Source organism: Cibotium barometz, chromosome 24 (genome assembly GCF_041138505.1).
Source record: "Cibotium barometz isolate CiBa-2024 chromosome 24, ASM4113850v1, whole genome shotgun sequence".
Lineage (NCBI taxonomy): Eukaryota > Viridiplantae > Streptophyta > Polypodiopsida > Cyatheales > Cibotiaceae > Cibotium > Cibotium barometz.
The window spans coordinates 21,068,910-21,076,958 of NC_141069.1; the positions used below are offsets into that span (position 1 = coordinate 21,068,910).

Here is an 8,049-nt window from a genome sequence, read left to right on the forward strand (position 1 = left end):
TTTTCATGCTCAGAGGATTTATTTTATCCATCTCAGAGTCCTTCAATAAAACAAGAATGGCAAAATGAGTGGAGTCATTGCGCTCAATAAGAAAATATACCCTATTTTTGCCACCAAAAGAGTACTTGTTAGAATCACTTGAAGGTCCTTTGTGTTTTGTAACAATAAAAAAAGCGGTTGTTGAATCAATTAATTGCCTACGCTCCCCACCATGACGCCCAAAGCTAAGTGTCCAAGCATGCTCGTACTTGCTTTTGGCAGGAACTTTATCCCATACATCTTTTGCTTGAGAGCTTTGAAGGGTATCTGCCTCTCTCACAAGTGTTAGGTCTTGTCCTTTTCCCTTTCTAACCTTTTGGTGATGCTCTCTTTGGTGCGCTGAGTCACTGGCTCATGAGGGAATTGTTCAGCAGCAACAACAAGAAGCTCTTGTGAGACGAGAAGAATGAGATGAACTTTCAAAAACCCTCGTTACTTCAAAACCTGGACTCACTAGTGCAGGAACTAATTAAGAAGACATCAGTGCTTCTGATTGTCCCCTCCTTAAGTTTAAATCGGGTTGAGGTTGCACAGAAGCTTGCCTTGAAGTTTTAGACTTCTTGCTTACATGAAATTGAGAAGCCATGATCTGGCAAAAAAAGAAACAACCATGGCTAAAAGTTAATCATGGATTCTAGAATCCACCAGAGAGAAAAAAAGAAGTGACCATCAAAACTAGAATCCAAAAATAAGAAAAAACTTGAGATCAAGAAGCCATGTCTCCTATAAAAAAAAGTAAAAACTATGGCTCTAAGTTAATCATGGATTTTAGAATCTACCAGACAGGACAAGAGAAGTGACTAAAAAAACTAGAATTAAAAAACAATGGAAAAAGGAGTGGGATTCTAGAATCCAGCAAAGCAAGGTGATTGATTGTGCATATAGGTTAGTGTAGGCAACGAGGTTTGGTAACATAAAAAATCTAGGGTCGACTGTAACGGAATCGAGGAAATGTATTTGGAGTAGTTATTACTATGGATGAAACCAATCTTTGCATCCCTCAAGCCCCAAGCACAGTTAAGAACATCAATCAACTTTAAAGCTTCAAATATTCAACAAAAATCTTCAACATGGGCAGTCCCCTCCTATTCACAGCCTGTGCATCAACAAGAGAAAACAAGCAATCTGTGTAACTTCACCACTAGCCTCCCACCACCCATGTTCTTTTTCATCCGTTTAGTGAAGCCACTAACATGCCTTCTCTACCAGCCCTGAATCCCTTTCCTTGGCATCAATTCTGCTTGCCTTTGACATTAGCTCCCTTGCACAGCCACCTTTTCATGCCTTATGCAACCCTTTGCCTTTGCCTCCCTTTTGCTTGCCTTTGCAAACCTACCTTGCACAAGCTGCCTTCTCGGCGGTCATGCCCTACCTTGTGCATCCACCCTCACTTTATGCAACCATCCTCCCTTGCCTTTACCTTGGCCTACCTTACGCAGCCACAAGAACCCCACACATCCTACCTTACGCAGCAACAAGAGCCCCACAAGAACAGCTGTGAGCACATGGAAGCGCTGCCTGTTATAGCACAAAGTAGCGCATCCGGCTGCATGTTTGGCACAGCTGTGCAGGCTCATGATGCACAAAGAACACTTTATACTCATAGAGGAAGGTTTGTAGAGGCGGCTATACATGCCTTGCACAGCCCTTGCGCTTGCCATGCCCTCCATTCCATTATCGCTCACGTTTTTCTCCCTTTTGCAAACCTTGAGCAGATCACCGCCCGATTCTTCGACTACACTCACCATGGAGGCGCCGACAGCAGGCGGGCCTGAGAAGAGGAAGCTCTTGTCCATGGAGGTGGAACCCCCGTTGTGTCTGCCACGGCGGAGGATTGGCTGAATGCCCTCAGCCGCCCTCAGCCGCATTCTGTCCACTTCTCCTCCATAACCAAAAAAAATCGAGCTCTCACAACAAAAAGCGCATGGCTACAAAGACAAAAAGCACAGCTGTGTGGCCAATGAATACGCTTCAACGAACGAGAGAAGCCATTCTTGAATGCTAGCACAAATCATCAAAGAAGAAAAACAAAAAGGAAGAACGTGGCTTACCTCCTCTCGTAGCAACCATGTAACAGTGCAAGGAAGAAAGTAGATTCTCAAAGCAAGTCTTAGAGAGTTTTCTCTCCTTCTTCTTCATGAACCCTTGCTTTTTTTTTTTGGTGCTTTTTGGATTCTAGAATCCACTACTTCTGTCAAGTTGGATTCTAGAATCCACTTCTTATGTCAAGCTGGATTCTGGAATCCACTTCTTCTATCAAGTTGGATTCCAAAATCCACTCCTTATGGCAAGTTGGATTCTAGAATCCACTTTTTGTGTCAAGTTGGATTCTAGAATCCACTTTTTGTGTCAAGTTGGATTCTAGAATCCACTTCCTTAAGGAGGTTGGAATCTAGAATCCAACTTTGCTCTTGAGTTGGATTCTAGAATCCTGATTTTCACAAAGTAGGATTCTGGAAACCATTTTTTCTCACAAGCTGAGAAGGATCACTAGAATTCACTCAAAATAAAGATTTTAAAAAATAACTTGCACTTCATGTTTTATTTTTTACAAATAAATTAAGATTTAAACAATGATACGTATTTTTCTCAAAACTTTGGTTTCCATTTCACAAAGAAAAATTTACAAGTTTGAATGTTGTATAGAAGTACAAAAAAGATTCTGGAATCCACATGTTTTTTCCACTTAAGATTTGGACCGTTATTTTCTGCTCCAAAATTTTAAAATTTTTTAAAAAAGAAAAGTTGGTCATTTTTTAGTTTAAAATTTCAACTAACCAATATAATTTTTAAAAATTTAAAAAAAAAATTAAAAATTTTAAGTGAAAAAATGTTTTGATTTTTTAATTTGTGGTTGAAAAATATTTTGTACTTTTTATTTGTTTTAGGATTTTGAGGCAATGTAATAAACAAAAAATACAATATTACTACTAAAAATTCAAATTTCAAAAAGACACGCTTACCTTGAAGTAGAGTTTGCACAAAAAAAGACATGATCGTAGAGAAGATAGTCTAGTGCTCCCAAATACAACTTGCGTATGTGAAAAATGAACCTCTCCCTCCCCTTTTAAAGCCTTATGGTTTCTAAATTTAGAATTATTTATTTAATTAATATTAAAATTATTTTCTATTGAACAAAGACTAACCCTACTAAGGCACCCCTTCAGAAGTCCAAGTTAATTCATTTTGATTATCACACTCTAGCAAATGGAACTCCTAAGTAGTCCTAGCAATTCACAACCCTTTTGCCCTTCTATCTCGTTAACACCTTCTGTAAACACAAATTTGAATGCTAATGAAGAAACTCCTTGTTCTAGACAGTGCTCAAGAAGAGTTTCTTTTGATGTGGTTGAAGAAGAACCACAAGAACTTAATGGGAATGTAGCAGTTAATGAGAGAGAGGTGAGCAACAATGACCTCGAAGGGCAAGAGGTGAGAGAAAGCAGCGTCTTCTTTCAAGTCTAGCGATTCGAGAGACATGTAGAGTTTTTTGTTGTGCTAGAAATTGTTTGAGGAGCTTAGGATTTCATAAAATCCAACTAGAGCGTAGAAATTTTTTTGGTTTAGGGAGAGGTCTACAAAATGTGTTCTTAAGGTCTTGTGTGCGACACTCCACTGTGTCAACTAAGTTTGCGGTCTCGGATGTTCCAGTTTGTAGAGCAAGTTTCTTAAAAGTATTTTGTATAGGCAGTTTGAGAATTAAAAAAATCTTAGCAAATGTGGCCCAAGAAATTTTTTCTTTAACATTGAGCACACATGAAACCCCCCAATATTGTTTCCTAAAGCAATGGTTGGGAAACTTCATCACCTTCAATGGAGAAGTACTACCTAACTCAAACTTCATACATATCCTTGACAATTTTACTAAAAGAGAGGTATACAATTTGTATGTAGAGTCACAAAAAGAAACTCTAAACCCCTCTCTCTCACTTCCCTCTTTCTTGAAAATATGCAGACAAGATTTCTCTCACGTCCAAATTCCTAAGAGGAGTAGGATGGGTGTTTGTCAAATATGTGCAGAGTTGAAAGCAAAGCAAGACACATCAAAGACTACAGAAGAAAAATGTAAGTTAAGTTTGAATTTCTAGATATTTTAAAGTGGCTATGTTGGTTATTTTGAATTAATTTTTTATGTTGAAAAATATTGAATCTCTTTTGCAGTGCCCATTCTACATGCCTTGAAGATCCACAGGGAGCAGCAGAGCATAGAGTGCCAAAAATTAGCAAAGCACAGGAAAAAGTGTTTAGAGAAGAACGAGAAATATTTAGGCCTTGTCATTGATGGTATGGATCAAAAGAAAACCATGTTTCCTCATTTTATGCGTCCAGATTACTATTGGGTAGAAGCATGTTGTAGGAGCCTTAGTTTTTAATGGTGTCATGTCATCAAGGATATTTGTTAATTTTCCTAACATTGACAACGATCCTAATTTGTAGGAGCCTTAGTTTTTAATGGTGTCATGTCATCAAGGATATTTGTTAATTTTCCTAACATTCACAACGATCCTAATTTGACAATCACCATCATATAAAACATCATCAAAGAATGGCAAGGAAAACTACCACCCGTTCTCTACTTACAACTGGATAACACTAGCAGAGAAAACAAAAACCAATTTCCCCTTGCATACTTGAATATAATGGTACAAAAGAAGATATTCAAAAAAGTCAAGCTTGGGTTTTTATTGGTGGGACACACACATGACTAGATGTTTAGTAGGTTCTCGATCAAATTGGCAAAAGAGAAGTGCATTTGACCTTACATAGATCTGCACATTGTTAGAGGATTCATATATTCCCAAGCCCTCCATAAAAATCATGGAAGAAACATATGGTTTTAGATGCTTTGCAACCGGTGAGGCCACTAACATGCCATCATTTGCACAGCTCAATGATCATAGTTTTCAACATCAATTTAGAATTAAGCAAGTGGAGGAACTTACTCTCATGTGTTCTAAAAAATACTCAAACTCTGAAGATTGGTTGCCAGCAAAGGGTTTGAAGTTCTTACTATTTGTTCCTTGTCACATGAATTAAACGAGCAAAGCACATGCTGCTCTCTACAACGAGCGGACACAAAAAGCTGAGAAAGAAAATCGCTCTGTTGATTTCCTACAATGTTTGAATGAGTTCAAGGAGACAATACATGCTACACATGTGTTTTTTCCAGCGAGCTCTTTGGCATGGTGGGAGAGTTTTTTTGCAAAGCAGGAGAAGCTAGTTCAAGAGTTTAGGGATGACACATTTCAGCTACAACATGCATTTGTGTGGCACGAGAGTGGCCTTAGTGAAACGAGTGATACAATGATGTAGCTGCTAGTGTCAGTGATGTGCCAATATTAGCAGAGTTATTATCTCTTGTTCATGGAGAAACAAGGGAAATGTATGTTGGTCCCAGGAAGAGCAGAAAGCGTCGACAACAAGAGAAAGAAATGTGGGAAGGAAATGTAAATGAGCTAAGTGAGGGCACAATGATCGTGGTTCTTGCTACCAACGATGAAAATGGTAATCCATTTTGGCTCGCAAAAGTTACAAAGGTTTTCAAAGAGCATGATGTATTGAATGCTGTGGAAGTGCATTGGTATCGGACAACTGGAGAGAAGATCCATTGAAAGGCAAGTACGATCCTGAGATGCTGAAACAAAGCAAAAAGGGAAAGAAAACAGGAAAATGTCACCGTGTGGACACGCTCAATCTAGAGGATGTAGAAATCCTTGTGTATAGGTTTGATTTGAAAAAATCTGGTCACTTGCGCGCAAGACAACCATAGAGAGATTGAAGCAAAGGTCAAAGATCTCTCTTAGTTGCAAGGAGAAGTATTTGTTTTTTACAATTATTGTAATGTTTTTTGTACTCAAATTTTCATGGAATGTGATGGGTTTGGTTTGGTCCAATTAAGTAATTTTTTGAGAGTTCTCTTGATTTAAGTGGGTAAATGCATTCTAACATGTTTGAAAAGAGAGCAATATTTATTAATCTTTCAATTCCCATCTACATTAAAAAAATCTATTTTTAATAAAAAGTAGTCATTTTTTAATGTTTTTTAATGCAAAATGGACTTGAGTGAACACTTGCATGATTTTGTGAACATTTTTCATGACTCGCTATTCCACTTCTAAACATGTACACAACACAAAATACTATTAATTTCCTTAACACCTAGTTAGCAATGTGTGAAACTTACATGCACACAAAAATTTACTCCTTTTTCCTAGTCCAACTCTAGTTATAATGTGTAGAATTTAGGTGCATCCTAATGCATAGCCCCACCCTTTGTAAAAAAGGAGCAACAACCAAGCATATGCATCAAAGTTGGATGCATATTCGAGCAACCAAATTATTTTAGTGGGGCTATCAGAGTTGGAGTTCTAATTGAGCATAGGAAAAAAAAAAGTGTGATGTTGGCTAGTTGTGATCAAATGGTAAAAAGCAAGTCAACTGACTCAGAAACAAAATAAAAGGATCTTTAAAATACCCCATAATGGGGAAACCCCTATGCAATTCAACATTTATGCTTTCATGCGCATACATCCATAATCTTAATAGAAAATGTTGCAACTCATAAGATCATATCATAGAGTCCTTGGGAACTTGTAATATAATAACAGATAATGGGAATCTCAACCTATCTGGTTGAAAGTCCATGGAAACTCATAAGATCATATCATACAACTTCTTGGAGATGGGTGAAAGCATGAAAGGGTGTCGAAAAAGTGCTCCTTTTGACCAAGGAAAAATTGGTACTATTTTTGTACTAGTGGGTACTTTATTTCTTTGCATGTCAAACTAGAGTATTTTTTAGGTTTGGCTACACTAGATGTAATGTTTTGTGGAAGAAAATTCTTAAAGCAATATTCTCACATAGGATATTAGTACTCTTAAATTTTTGTTCTATTTTGGCCAGTAGTATGTATGCCCTTTCATGCTTTCACCTAGATAGTGCAATGAACTCATAAGACCTTGGAAGAGCTAATAGGAGTTTGTTGGAGCAATTGGAAGAGTAAACGACCATTTAAGATCACATAGGACCAAGATGGCAAGGGAGAAGTAGCATGGAAATATCACTAAGCAAGTTGGCTTGCAAAATTTAAAGCTAGTAATTGAGAACTAGGGGCAAGAGAAAGAGCATATACAAACACAAACCCAAGGAATGACACTAGCTCGAACATAGTCCTTAACTACTGTGTGCATCAGCATATACAAACACAAACCCAAGGAATGACACTAGCTCTAACATAGTCCTTAACTACTGTGTGCATCATTCCTTGGATGCAAGTAGAAGCTTGAGGATTCATCAAGAAGGCAAAATAATGTTGGGAACAAATTACTTAAAAAATAAAAATTAGTGGCTTCTAGTGTGCCCCTTTTGAATCCAAGAGTAGTAAAAAGAGAGAAGTTACCCAAGCAAAACAAGTATTTTATTATAACCCCTTTTCCTTTAAATTGTATATCATGTGTGTGCGTGCAATCTTCATGTTCAGAGTTCTCTATCAAGATTACTCTCTAAAAAGATTGGCCAATGAGGATGTTGAGAGTGGTCGTTGGTTAATGCAGAAGATGATGATTGTAGACAGAAGCAGAAGCTGGTGTAGTAGCATCGGCAGAAGGTGGCGAATACGACGTCGTCAGATTGTAGGGGTGAGGTCCGTCGGAGTACTGATCTGAAAACGAAGCTGGCGTAATAGCATCGACAGAAGGTGGCGAATTCGGGCAGAAGGTGGCGAATACGACGTCGTCAGATTGTAGGGGTGAGGTCTGTCGGAGTACTGACCTGAAAACGAAGCTGGCGTAATAGCATCGGCAGACGGTGGTGAATTCGGGCAGACGGTGGCGAATTCGGGCAGACGGTGGTGAAATCGACGTCGTCAGATTGTAGGGGTGAGGTTCGTCGGAGTACTGACCTGAAAACGAAGCTGGCGTAATAGCATCGGCAGAAGGTGGCGAATTCAGGCAGAAGGTGGCGAATACGACGTCGTCAGATTGTAGGGGTGAGAGTACTGACCTGAAAAC

The 8,049-nt window shown here is 38.5% G+C and overlaps 1 pseudogene; it reads left to right on the top strand.

Moving 5' to 3' along the window:
* The first annotated feature begins 4,748 nt into the window (after positions 1-4,748).
* LOC147625015 (uncharacterized) lies at positions 4,749-5,651 on the top strand (annotated as a pseudogene).
* The last annotated feature ends 2,398 nt before the right edge of the window (positions 5,652-8,049 follow it).